At 38.9% G+C, this 15,025-nt stretch overlaps 1 protein-coding gene across 17 annotated transcripts in view; it reads right to left on the reverse strand.

Moving 5' to 3' along the window:
* TENM4 (teneurin transmembrane protein 4) overlaps nt 1-15,025 on the reverse strand; it is a 1,582,078-nt gene that overhangs the window by 404,710 nt on the left and 1,162,343 nt on the right. For all 17 annotated transcript variants that reach the window (XM_064644892.1, XM_064644901.1, XM_064644900.1 and 14 more), the window contains one exon: nt 1,162-1,257. The gene's annotated coding sequence lies outside the window, so the exon portion shown is untranslated. The remainder of the gene's footprint in view (nt 1-1,161; nt 1,258-15,025) is intronic.

A 15,025-nucleotide genomic window follows, 5' to 3' on the forward strand; every position in this document is an offset into this window, starting at 1 on the left:
TTCTTTCTCTCTATTCATCACTCCCGTCAAGACTTTCCAAGCTGAGGTCCAGGTGAAAGGCCCTTAAAGATCATCCCTCAACAACCTTCTCTAGGAAAGCCTGCTTTGATTAGAAAGGTGACTAGACAATCTCCAGTGGTTCCTGCCAACCTCAAATATTCAGTGATTCTTTAATTCGTGGTTCTGCTTCTCTACTGTTTCCTAGTCATTTTCTGTGTGCTGAACTGTCCTAGAACAGTCCTGGAGTTGTTTTCCTTCCATTTTAGGAGTCCCAGCAATGATCTCCAAGCAACCTTCCTTCTTGATCACTGTGGACAATGCCACCATCCTGTCACGTGTGTACCCTTGGTATCATCTTCAACTCATACTCCTGTCTCAGATGCCACTTTCCAGTTATATTGAAGCTACATACATATTCTAAGTATGTTCTGTGTATCCTACTTACAATAATGCCTTTCCTCTCTCTCTACCTGTCTGGGTAAATGTCCTTTCTCAGACCTTATCATTGAACATCTTAATTACTGCAGAATCCCTGTCTCTCACTTACATCACAGATGTAAATTTGCCCTGATGATATTCCCTGGATAAAAAGGCCATTTTTCCAGATTGATTTCCCTTCCCCATTTCTATCAAAACTAGGCTGTCTGTATCCAATCAACCCATGCATAGTCCATGTGCTGGATTTTCAAATGAGTGGTTTTGTATTTTCTTCCATGCTGCACTCTCTAAAATCTATAAAATAACCTTCTAGTCCCTTCCTTTCTAAAAAGCTCTGATAAGGGTTAGACTACAGATGTGCTATTAACATCTCCTGTCGTACTGAGCAGCACTTTCTTATTACATTCATGGGTCTCCATCTTTCTGTCACTATCCATACTTCCTTGATTTCTACTAAGATGTAAGTCATTTCAAGCAGAGAACATTTGTGTTTCTAGAGTGCCTGGCACAGCAAAATTGAATCCTTGACTGGGACTGTGATGCAAATTATCATTGTCAGATAATAAAAAAAGACATAGGTCAGTAATAGACATGTTCTAGAGAAATTAGAGAAATTCCTCATGACTCCACTTAATGTGCTCAAGAAACATTACAACTATCATAATTTAATTTTAAACAACAAAACATAATTAAAGCATCCCAGGTACTGGAATTAGTACTCACTTTTTGTATTTGCCCTCTTAGAAATATCTAGGAACAATCCATCAAATGCTTCTTGTAGGATATTGTTTTAACCGAGATGTGTTATTCTCAGTCTACCTGTAAAAATACATAGACATAAAAAAAAATCAGCGCTTTGTTCAGTGATTTTTAACTTATTTCCTATATAAAAATTAATTAAAACCAACAGCTACACAGTTAGACAGGGTAAATAAAATAGTAATCTATATACATGAGGTTCCTGCTGTAATATCATATCAGCAATACTAGGGTATGCTTAGTTATCTCATGGAAATAAATGCATCTGCCAAATATAAACTAAGGTCTTCTGTACAGCACTCAGAATTAAATAGCTGTCCTTGACCAACTGTGCAAACATCCATCCCTTTGCCAAAAGAGAAATTTACAAATTTCCCTACTGTAGTTTAAGGGTTTCAAGTTAACATGGCAATTGTTCCTTTCCTGTTCTGTGATTTTGCAGGCCTCAGAAGATGAATGAATTTTTGTTTCATTTATGTGGTTATCCCAAATATCTCCTTTCTTAAATCTTCCCCCTTTGTTAGAGTGAAACGACCAAGATCTTATACAAAAGCTTCTTGATGTTTCAACTCACATCAGTAAATTATGTCATATCTGAGTTGCTTGTGGCATTGAAGAGCCACAGTTTAAAAGTAATGATGCATGTGTGACTAACCTGTCACACCACAAGCAGCAGTTTCAAAGAAAGTGTAGAACAGCATTGGGGCTCCTCTTCTCTTATGACTCTCATTAGCTGGTTATTCTCAAGCCCCTTCTCTTAGCTCCTTTCCTTGTCTCAGGTAGACAAAGTCCCACAGGGATTGGAAAGGTGGAGAAGCAAGACCGCAGCAAGAGAGTGTGTGTAGTTTCATTGAAAGCCACATTTGCCAGAGCCAGCAGCTTTACCAGGGCACTCATTTCATTTGATATGCTTCTATTTTACATTCACTCTGTTACACAAGGTCTCGCAGAACAGGAAAAAAAAATAAAATTAGAAGCCTGAAAGATGTGGTTACTGTTATAGAGGTGGGCTTCCATGTCCTTCCTTGGCACCCTGTTTCTGCATATATGGTCCAAAACTACATTGACCCCTCATTCTTGCCAATTGTAAATTAATTTTGAATCCAAGCTGTCCATTGAAAAAGTGCAAAGGTCACCTTTAAATAGGTGCTCTGGTTCATTGGCCTTTACTCCATGATCCACATCCTTTGGCTTCCTCCCATTATTCTGCTTCTTGAAGAACCCTCCTTGCTGCTTATTGTGTTCTCTTATAGATTATTTCTCCTCCACATGCATTTTTCAAACTGCACCTCATTTTGTCATTTCCTGCCTAAGGTTTCTAATCTCTCTATCTTCACTGATTTATGCAGCGCTTCCCAATTTGGATCATTTGTGATTTTAATTAACATGTACTCTTTTCCTGTCTTTTGCTAATGAATGAAGATATTTAAAGAAGACTGGACTCAAGACTGCTCCCTGATGTTCCCCCACTAGAAAACTCACGCAATTCAACACATTTTCATTTATTATCTCAATTTGCTAATGGCCCTGTGGATGGTTTCTAATCAACATCACAGGGTCCTTATCTAAGCCAATCTGAATTAATTTGTGAGTCTTCTCTCTTGCTGATGTTCACTTCAATGAGAGGGAAAACAAAAGCAGAAGAGGCCATCGCTTACCAGAATGCATTTCTAGGGGATCTGAAAATGTGGTGGAGGAGGTGAGAACAAATTATTCATTGTCCTCTCTCAGAAGCCAGGTACACTTTGAGTCCCCCTTCACCATAATATCTATACCTCTCCTGATTTTCAATATATGTATTTTTAAACTGCTTGACAAGATAGGGAAGTGATATCATTCCCACCTTGAAGAGTAAGTTCCAGCACAGAGAGAATAAGAGAATAAGATCTGCTCTACTCCTTTAACATTCACGGTTAGAAATTGAGAGTTTACAGTTGCTCTTGCATTTATACTTGTCTTCTGGAAGGTACTGTGACATGCCTGACTGTGTATCTCTGGGATGAACCATCAAATGCACCATCAAAGTGATTTCATCTCTTCTTAAACAAACAACAAAAAAAACCCCAAACACCAAACTAAACCAAAGCAAACCCCTATGTTTATATGTCAGTATATACATACATACATACATACATACATACATGTATATATACACACACATATCATGACCTGAATGCCGTTTTGAAAGAATGGGCCCAAATAATGTCAAATGATTCCAGAAGAAGTGAGAATCAGGTACTCAGAACACAAAACCGCTTAATCCAGACCACAGGATATAGAATAAGACATATAGTGGTATCTCTTGGATCTGATCCTGAAAGTTATTTGGGCACCTCCTTCTCACGTAGCTTGTTGTTGAGAAATTTTTGAAGACCTAGACTGCTTTCCTTGATCCTTGGTATTTGTATTGTATTTGAACCCAGATCTGCAAAGTCTGAAATGTGTTCCCCACTTAAGGACTTCTCTACTTTCCTATCAAGAGGATAATAATGCCTTGTGGTGGACATCTAACCTCCAGCCACTGCCCGATGTTCCCCAAAAAGTAGGGTCTCACCCTGACCACATGCACAACCTCCTCCACTGTCACCTGAACAGTCTTAATGTGGTAGTTACATTTCTTTTGGATGGAAATAAAAAGTACATTTCTGCTACAGAGAGAAGGATTTGGAAAAGTATTCGTAGTATGGACATATTAACATGGGTTATTTATTTTCTGAAGTATTTATGTTTCTGAATGAGATCTGAAATATTCTTAGAAACTTCATGTTTATGTGGTTTTTAATAAAAGCCATCAGGATTTCTTTAAAAATTGCCATTATCCCCTCTTCCCTCCCACCCCCCTCACCAATCAAAACTCAAACAAAAAAACCCAAACCAAATTAAACTAAAAACAAACAAAAAAAAAAAAAGAAGGAAAGAAAAATAATTATTAAGGAAAAAGACCAAATATTTTCAGAAGCATCAACAGTCATAAAGAAACTAATCACAAGCTAAGAAATTATCTAAGGGAGAGCATAGGGAGGTAATAACATGAAGAAGACAATTTAGAAAATATTTGCAGAAGGAAAATTTATAAATACTCATTATATCTTTAAATACATGACCAAATTAATATGTATTCTTGCTTCTACCTTTCTCATTAATATATTTAGTGCAAAAAGATATGCAGGATAAATGTTTGTCACCAATATTATCCTCATATTAGGAAATAATTACACAGTTTTTTCACTTTAAACTTTTAAATGTGGCCCAGTTGGAAATGAATTGCCTTTGACTTGCTAAAAATAAGCATAAGAAACTTAATCTAAGTCCATCACCAGTGCAATTTATACTACACATAACTTTGGTGAGGTGTAATTAGCAGTGCATCACAATAATTTATTATTGGTTTAAAAAGTCTGAAAAATCAGGACCTTACAGCAAAATGGGAAAATGGGAAGCTGTATGCCAGGCATATTATTCTGGTTTATATTAATTCAGTTATTTTACCTTCGGTGCACATTCTTCTATCCATACAATGAGAATGCTCCACTGAGAAGGATGCTGAATATTGAACCTTTGGCTCAATATAAAATACGAACTCTGAGGCATAGCTGCAATAATACTTCCATTTGCATTATTATGATTAACATTCCTCTGAATAGGAAGCATCCAGTAATATTAGTTGCAGAAATAGTGAGATTCCAATTGTCATAAATCACTGTGCAGTGTAAAGTAAGCTCCAAAAACAGTACAGAAAAACTCCTCTTTTTTTGTGTTTTTTTTGGAGTTCATTTCAACCTCATTTTCATCAGGCTTTCTCATTTGTGTCTGTTGACAAGATAGTAATTATGCTTTTCTCTTGATTAACACATTCTTTTCAGTAAGGTCCCAAACAGCTTTCACATGAAAGGTTGAATCCAAGAGAACATGTTTTTTCTCATTAAAGATTTAGCATTCACCCACAGTTAATTTATCATACAGATACTTCCTGTCTCATAGGAATGAGGGTGGCCTTGAAGCTCGATCTGATCAGAAGTTTTCTCCATAGCAATTGAAATGAATGCCTTTTCAATGATGATTATCGAATTTATTTAATAAGCGAAAATACAGAGGGGAAACGGTACACAATTTCTCTACTAAAGCACAGATCGAGTGGAGATTTTGCCTTATTTGAAACAATATCACCACTAATCTACACAATCTCATTGAAACTTTAACTATATATCTATATCTTTGTATCAAGTAAACATTTCCTCCTTCACTACTGTTTCTTTCCTTCACACTGTTAGCAAAACTCAATATTCATTGATTAATCAAAGCAAGCAACCCTGACATTTAGTGCATCAGCTTTCATTCTTAACAGGCATATGATACAATGATTTATTTTGATGTATTACATTGTACCCTAAAGAGCATCCAAAAATAAAAATGCTTTCATTATAAGTGTTGTGAAAACAAGGCATCTGCATCAGGGACCACACACAAGGAGAGAGCAATTTCTCTGCCACCTGTGCTATTTAATCCAGACTTTTGATGGTTGGATTGCTTTGGAGTTTGCTTGCTCGGGGGTTTTCCAGATATATTATTTCCAAATGTATCATATATTCAAAAAGCAACTGAGAGGTTTAAGCGGTGTTCAGCGCTGGAAATAGTTTAGCTTTTCCTGGCTAGCATGCTGCTTTGGTCCATCCTTCATTAACCCACAGTAGGTGAGATGCCCCTGAATTACTGTGATACCAGCTGAATTGCTGATAACAGTGGCCACTTTGCAAGAAAACACCCCTCCTGAGATGGCAATTAGTGCCAACCTCAAAGGCACAAGAAATGGTAGTGGATGGCCTGGCTGCCTGGCTGCCAGTGGGAGGCTGAGGAAAGGTCACGGATATGCCCTCACCAAGGATGTTCATACTGACTACAAATTTCTGGCCAGGAATACTTTAGTGCCCACCTCTGGGCCTGATCAGAGTGTCCTGCAAAAGCAGTTACATATGTTCTGTAGTCTTTTCCAAACCCAAATAATGCTTTTTTTAGCAGACATTTACCATTAAGCACAAGTTTAAGTCTCACTTGGGACAGCAGAGCTTCAATATGTGCCTGAAGTCAAGTGTTCCCTCAAAGGGCTGACTGGGGACAGTCTGAGGAGCTGGAGACACGGCCAGGATTAAATACATACATGCATACATAAACTGGTTGCTGCTGCTTCTGATTGTATCTGTGCAGCACATTTCTCTCCACTTCCTTTTCCATTATCATCCTCTGCTATAAACGATGACTGGGGGTTTGCTGTCTGACATGGTGGCTAGGTGGAGTGAGGTGGGAAGCAGAGACAGCACATGCTGAATGAGCTGAAAAATCATCCTCCCAAATGAAGCCCTGTTCACAGGACAACTTCTCATTATTTTGTTCCCCCATGGAGAACACAAAGGCATGTTTGATGTATTTGGAGATCATAGGCATGTTCCAAAAGGCAGCAAATGAAAGCAGAAGAGGGTCTTGTTGGTTTATTTAGAGGCAAAAGACAACTTTCTGTAAGATGGCATATTCCTTTGCAGTCACTGAAGCCCAACCACCACTATAACCATCGCTGTCTACAACTACCTGAAAGGAGGTCTTAATGAGGTGCAAGTTGATCTCTTCTCCCAGGTAACAAGCAGGAGGACAAGAGGAAACAGCATCAAGTTGCTCCAGGGGAAGTTTAGATTGGATGTTAGCAAAAATTTCTTCACAGAAGGAATTGTTAGCCACTAGAACAAGCTGCCCAGGGAAGAAGGCAATTTCGACCTTCATCAGCCAGAACGACTCCCAGTGGACTGTTTTGCACATCCCAGTCTGTTCTAATTGTGTTGTGGCCATTTAACGTCATTTTGTCTGGGGTTTTTTTAGGAAGGGTGAGACTGATTTTTAAGTGGTTTAGAGAGGAGGTTGGAAAAAGGCTACACAGTGGAGACGCATTTTCTCAGTGTCTAATAACTTCAAGCGAAAAATTGCATTTCTAGGAAATGGTAGCACAAGTAAAGGATGTAGAATGTGTCCTGTTGAGTTTTGGCAGAATTACATTTTAATGTTCATCAAAGAATTGCAGTCCCATGCCCTTTGCATACCAAGCTCTTCCTTCTCACTTGTTACAAGGTCACCAGATATGCTTTATACCAAAAATTGGCTTTCATGTTCTATTTTTAATTGTGCTATATTTAAGTCTCATTTGCCTGCATATGCTTCGGTCATCATAGATTTATCTCAACTACCTTTAGACATCTACATCATAGAAGTTAAAGAGCTATTAACCTAGACTAACTCAGATGTCTAGTTTTTAGTTGCATGAGTTAACAGTCAATGAGTATCACCTCAAGCCATGTTTTCTCAGTGCAAATGAATAACCAGTCCTTCAGCCATTAATTTTAATGTTGCCTCGACAAAAGCTAAGCAGCATTTCAGTTATAACACTGTTCAAAATATTGCAGTTGACCACAATAATAAATCTGGTAAATAACTTATTTTATCAAGCCAGGAGAACTCAAAGATAAAATACCCAGTTTTGGCCAGTTGGAACAAAGAAACAAGGCATTTCCATAAGCCTAAAATCTGCAACACCAAATGAGTTGCTTCTTTTGTGGAAATTTGATTTATTGAACTTAGATTTCAGGTGGGTGAAGAAATTGTACCAAAATGCAACAGCTTCTGTCTCAAAGTGAAATTGGTCCTATACTTGCAGAGTTTAAAATTAACACACCCACATTACATTAGCCTAGTGAGGCACTATAACAGGCTGCCCAGAGAAGTAAGGGATTCTCCTTCCCTGGATGTGTTCAAAACCAGGTTGGATGGGGCTCTGAGCAACCTGGTCTAGTGGGTGGCATCCCTGCCCATTGGAGCGGTTTGGAACTAGGAATCTTTAAGGTTCCTTCCAGCTTAAAATATTCAATGATTCTGTGATTCTATACCCATCTGATCAAGGCTGGCAAAGCAGCTTCCCCATATGTAAAACATTTCTTTGGAACTTACAGCAAAATTCATTTTGAAATGTTCATAATCCATATCTCAAAATTCAAAGCATTAAAATATGCCTTTTGTGTGGTAGTTTCTCCAAAATAAATATTTTCCCAGTCTACTGTGTAAAAAAAAAAGAATCTTCTTTGGCTTCTGGATAATTTTTTTAAGCTACTCCTTCATCTCTGGGAAAAAAATATTTTTTCTGTTGGGTTCATTTCATAAGTAAAAAATTTCTCCTGGCCTATTTGAACTGTATATTGTAAAAGAGTTTCTGTATTGCCTAGAAAAAGTATCACAGTGTGTTTCCCAGTTCATAACGGATGTTTCTATAATTGTTTCTCGATTGTTGTCCTGTAACGGCTTCAGGTCTTTCAGCACAGCCTTGACCAACAATGAAACATAATCTGACCATCAATACACTTTTCGTTAAAGCTGTTAAATGGAAGTAATAATCTTTCCTGCTGATCTATAACCCTTCCATAGCTTTGAAATGAAGGGTAATTTTTTTGGCCCTATTTTTTTGCCATTGGGCAGGTAAGCTGACATTGAGAAGTTTAGAGGAGCACAGCTATTGAGCACAAGGATGGAAAATGCGACCCTAATAAAGGCTGGCAATTGTGGACTAAGCTATATGGACCCCATGTTTCTTGCAGACTATGAATACTCCTGCATCTCACTGTACAGATCCAATCCGGTAATTTTGTAAGTTATTTGTACATCTGAACTTTGACATACCCTGGCCTGGAAATACTGAGGAGAATGGAGACTTCCTTGCAGTGTTTTTAACCTGCTTGCCACAGATTGCCATTCTCCATAAAAACTCCACTGTGTTTGCAAATTGTATTCTACTCTTAAGAGTAGAATAAAAAATGCCAGACACCAATGATTAAGAAGATGACAAAGCAAAAGCTTCCAGTATAATCATTGTCTAATTACAGGTACATGAAATGGACATTAAATAATCTTTTAACACATTTTTAAAAGCTGTTTTCTTAGACATTAAAATATTACGTAACTGCTGCAGTGGACCAACAGGTAAATAGGGTCAGATAGTTCTACACTGCTTGGGGGCCTTAAATGTGTTGCTGAACCGATTCATTAATTTGTAATTGATTTCCTGGTGTAAATCAACTGGTTGTTGCATTAGTGAGAAAAGTACTAAGAGGACAGAGGGTAAGGACACTGTTCCTAAATCTCAGTGCTTCTGTGTTGGGAGGATGTGCTCCTGACCATTGTCTCCTCACTTCCTGGGGGTATAATACTGATGAGGAGGGTGTTGCAAAAGGGGTACACTCAAGGTGGATCACGTAGGAACTTATTCCATCTATTGTTCCTCTGCCACTGCCTCTAGCTCCAGTTCAATGAGATCACACCCCAAGACATGACAGGTCCAAAGAGGTATGGGCAGTGGTTCACTTGGGTGCACCAAGTGAAAGGCCTGCACCTTTCCAAATCAGCAAAAAAAGGCCAGATTGGATGTCTAGGTCATCCCAAATGAATTAACCCTTTAACCCATCAGAGAATACATTCATAACTGTATTCTATCGCCTCAGCCCACAACATGCTACATCTACTCTGCTGCTGCATGCGTAGTATCCTGTTCTTCTGACCCTCATGTTGAAGCAAATGTAGGCATGCTGTGATGTCCTTTCTGGAAACCATGGAAGAATTTACTTCCTACATTTAGGCAGGGTATTGACATTTAACAAGGCTCCCCACTGCGAAGGAACAGTCAAGGGTAGAGTTATGAAAAAGTTTTCATTTGTGATGAGAGAAGAGATCTGTGGCCTCTGAATGCCCTTCTCTCTCTCCTTTGCCTATTCTGGAATCCAGGGGTGAATAATTTAGGTACTTCTGGAAAATCCCAAGAATGAGGTGGTATTAAGAAAGGTCAAAGCATGCATTTTGTTTATGTGGCTGGACATAAAAACAGAAAAATGTATCTACATATACATAAACATATACATATGCATGTAGTGAAATTTGCTGTTATCAAAAGAACTACAAGTAGCATATGACGGCTGAACAGCTGGAGGTAGATTGGTATATTGTACTGTACTGTAATGACAGCACAGGATTATTTAATTTCTTCACATAGTCAAAATGTCTCCTTCTCAACTGGAAAGACTGGGGTGAGTGAGCTGCCATTGCTTTTTCCTGGGTACATATGAAGATACTTTTATAAGGAAGATGCTATGGATCAGTATTTTTCTTAATTTCTCTTAGAATAAATAAAAAATGGGCATTCAGGTATTAGCTACACAGAAGAACTCAAATCCCTCAATAATCACCATGAAATGCAAAAATTCCATTCAGTTCCTATCTCTGCTAGAAACAACTTCTGTGTCATGGGAAAAGCCTCATCACTAACCCTTGCTTCAGGCCTTCTTTCTACTCAGTCCCTTAATAAAACAGGAACATGCCCTCTGTCACGTGTTGGGATGGCAAGAAGGAGCCTGTTTAATGAGATGCCATAACAGCCTCTTTACCCGACTTGTCATAAGCATATTTACAGCTGTGCTTGTATCAGGAATAGTTCACTGAATTCAGGAATAGTTCAATGAATGATTTTTTATAACCAGAATTATTATCCTATACTCCCTGCCCAGTTAATAATTTTTATAAAAATAATTTTTTAAATAAATATATTTATATTATATATAAATATAAATGTTTCCATTTTCATGGAAAATTTGCAATTCTCTGATGGCAATAGCCCCTCTATCCAGGCTTCCTCTCAGAACAATATGTTTTACAAATGGCATTATGGTTTGACTTTGAGCTACTCTTCCTCATTTATTTACCAAGGAAGGTGTGAAGCTAATGTTATAATACTGAGTAAATTGATGGGATCTTTCCCTGCACAATACAGGTTGAATAAAAGCAAAGAATCCTCATGCATCCCCCGTGCTCAGCTTCCAGCACTCTGTCCCTCCAGTATAGATTGGCATTTTATTTCTTATCAATAGATCTCCATAATTCTGTGAATGACAATGACATTCCTTCAGACCTGGTTTTGTAAAGAAAACCTACATCCATAGGAGCAATTAGTCCCCTGCTGTGAGTTTAGACACGCCAGCTATACTGCAGCTGCTGTCTGTTGCCAGCACTAAATTTTCCTTAGTAGTGGATCAACGTGTTTAAACACTTTGATCTTCTTTATCTCAGCGAGGAGATTTGAAAGCCTCCTGGTTGAATAAGTTTTCTTTTGGGTGAAACTCCATCTCATTCACCATTTCAGTGCTGACCTGTAACATTTGTGCTTTATTTACTGGAGAGGCATCGCCTTTTGAAATGGCTTCTCACATCCCCTGAGAAAGACTTTTTATTTTCATCCCCCCCCTAACACCAAGCTTAAGTAATGGTACTTCAAACAGCAGATAAGAGGCACAAAGAGGACTCAGTCTTTTACGCAGCAGTTCAGATTCATATTAATCTTCATCATGCACTTTCTGATTTTCTTTTCAATCTCCCGCGGCACAGTGTGCACCAAACACAGCTGAGAACTTGCTATTTCGGCTGCCTTATTGCTGTTATGCTATGAGAGCTTAAGTACTGTTTGGAATAGATGAGCACAAATGAACTGAAGTGAGAGACCAGGCACATCAGATGTGGGTACAGCAAAGATGATGGGAGACAAGAATTAGGAGCTGGGTTGAGTCTTACCTGTTTTCTCACTTCTCAAGGAACGACAAGTGAACTCTTACTGATGTGAAAGTGCTGAGCAGGGGAAAGCATGGTGTGACTCTCAGGCTTATTCCTACAACCACTTCTGAATTCCTGAATTTCCTGTCCAAACTAACTCTCTGCCCCTTTGCCCACCATGGGGTTTGTATAGCTGTAAATGGAAAATCCAACTCAAACCTCATTAATGAAATTACTTATCTGAGCTTTGGACTATAGATTGGTCTAACCCCAAACTGACTAAATTTGCTCTCATAGGAATTGTTCCCTCCTCTGATAAAGAGGTAACAATTTACATTGCTTGTAAAGCAGATGGAAAGAGGCTAAGGAGAGACCTTATTTCAGCCTTTCAGTACTTAAAGGGGGCTTATAAGAAAGATGGGGACAGTTTAGTAAGACCTGTAGTTATAGGACAAGGGATAATGGATCTAAACTAAAAGAGTGTACATTTAGAGTAGATAGAAAGAAATGAGCATGGTGAAACACTGGCACAGGTTGCCCACATAGGTGGTGGATGCACCACCCCTGGAAACATTCAAGGTCAGGCTGACAGGGCTCTGACCAACCCGATCTAGTGGAAAGTGTCCCTGCCCATGGCAGGGGGGTTGAACTAGATGACCTTTAAAGGTCCCTTCCAACACAAACCATTCTGTGATTCAATGATTCTAGAAGGAGCCCAGAGGGTTTATGTGATATTAAAATTTTCTGGATGTTAGAACCATATTAACAGGGCTGCACTCTTATAAAAATACTTGCTCAGAAATGCAGACAAAGCCTTTTCCCTCACCCCAGTATTTGTTTCTGGCCGTGACACAGAAATCTAGAATAAACAGCATAATTAGTGACTTTTTTTCACAAGGGTTTGCTCCCTAGGCATGATTTTAATACCACAGACAATCAGAAGAGTTGGTGGATGGACAGATAACTGAGTCAAAACTTAGGTGAATTTTATTTCTGCTGCAGTTTGAGTGCTCCCACCCTGCACCAGCTGGTTTTATTACGCAGGTGGATGGAATGTGTTCTGCTCCATTTCCAAGGGAGCCACACAAGACTAGCATAAATCAGTCAGCAAGTACCTTGAACCGCATATATTAGGAATGTAAGTGAGAGGAATTCCAAAATGAAGCATGTTTAGACAAAGAGGCAATTATAGCATGGAGAGGAAAGGAGTGTAAAAATTTCAGCTGTAATCAGGGACAGAGCACAGTAGCTGAAGGAGGTGGAAAGTCTAATTCTTTATTTATATAGCCTCATAAATGGGGTGATTTTAATCCCCTGCATATGATATAGTAATATATATTAGAAGTGAATATCACAGACTGATTCCCAAAGAGGATTTAGGAGACTGGTCTTATAATATCCACACAGTTCAGTGAGCCAGATTCAGGTCTCATTTACAAAGGGTCTGCCCAGGTGTGCTTTTATGGGCATCAATGGAGTTACACAGGATGGAGGCAAACGATACATAAATGTGGGTTTGCACTGCAGAAATAGGAGGGGTGAACAGAGCAGTTTGTGTCGCTGCATGCTGCAAGCTTGACCATAAAAATGCATTCCCAGTGGGTCAGCACCTGTTTAGATAAATGGTTTGCTTGAAATACACAATGCAGGAGAGCTTGCATATTTATCCATATGGCACTAACACGAACTGCCAGCTGTGGCCAGTCGCCCAATATGTTCTCTCTCCATCTCTGACATATGAAACCATATGGAATCATCTATCCATTAGGAAGAGATCATTTTCAGACAGGAAGGTTTTCTGACACAATTATTAGCTGTGGCGTTCTTGACCAGGAACAGGCTGAAATAGGCAGGAAATAAAAAGGAGGCTTATGTTGTCTTGTTGTCTTAAAGGGTCATGTGAAGCATTTTGTGTTTTTAAATAATTTTTCAATCTGGTCCTTTTCTTCGTTTGATTTTGTTTTCTTTTCTTTTTTGTTTTTTGGGTTTTTTTTTTAGAGAGCGCCTTTTATCTCTAAGCTTAATGTCATTCTGCTGCATGGGATGCTTTTCTCCCCACCCATTTTTTTGATGAGTGATCACAGCACATGAGGCTACTGGTTTCCCCTGAGCCCCGGTTTGATTAGAGCCAGCAGACAGGTACGTGACTTGCTAGAAACAGTCAGTTTTAGGAGCAACTGCTGAACACCCTATTTGCAAACAAGTGGTCTCAGAACTCTGGCTCAAACAAATTCCTTCTCAAGTGTCCTTGTCTTTGCACACACTGTGGACTTTGCTGTGAACCAAATACACCAAACACTGTATATCAGCATAAAATCCAAGAAAAACAGTGTCAAAACAGAGTCACTGGCTGAATTCAATAATATCTTTATTGAGACAGAAAATCCTATTAAGGCAGTTTGCCTGCTCTCAATCTGGAATAACTCGATTACTCTTGATTTGCACCAATGCAAATGAGATGAGCATCTGCCCCCAGAACACTTGCTAGCTATGCTCATTGACATGATCAGAAGTATGGTGTTCCCTATAATCAGCCTTGGTTTACCTCTAATGGATATAAGCAGAGACAAGAGCCTCAGGCGTTTCAGGCTGTGGAGTGAAGAGCTGATCCCTGTCTGCCTGTAGAGTGTGCAGATTATGTATGGAGAATCTGAGAAGCTTATTTTGGAAATTAAGTGGCCCCCAAATGAGTCTGAAATCCAGAAATATTTCTTAACCACAGCACTTATAGATACATGACCTCTCCTCCCACGTGCATTGTACCTCACCTAATCCAGCAGAAACCTTTTTAGTTAAATTAGCATGTGATGAAAATCGGCTCTGACCTGTGGTACAGCACAGACTATCCAAGGAAGAGAAAGATAGCATAATTGCTACTAACTTTAAAAGTAAATTGTAAGTAAGGCATTCTTTGATCTAGCACCCTGGTACTTGAAACAGGGTTTGGGCTCTTATGTCTAGTGAGTACAGATACACCACTCAGTAGACAATCAGTTCAAAACTCAGTTGTGCAAAGTTCAGACTTGATAGATGACGCCAAACACAGATGAAACTTTGTGATGTTACTGTCTTCTACTTAATATAGCAATGCCCATATTCAGTCCTTTCCATCCCCTTCCCTTTTTCTAGGAGCTGGTGATATTGATCCTTTGAAAGGATCCAGATCTGGGTAACAAGTTTTGTCCTGTTCTGCTGACAGTGTCATATCATG

This window comes from Pseudopipra pipra, chromosome 2 (genome assembly GCF_036250125.1).
Source record: "Pseudopipra pipra isolate bDixPip1 chromosome 2, bDixPip1.hap1, whole genome shotgun sequence".
NCBI lineage: Eukaryota > Metazoa > Chordata > Aves > Passeriformes > Pipridae > Pseudopipra > Pseudopipra pipra.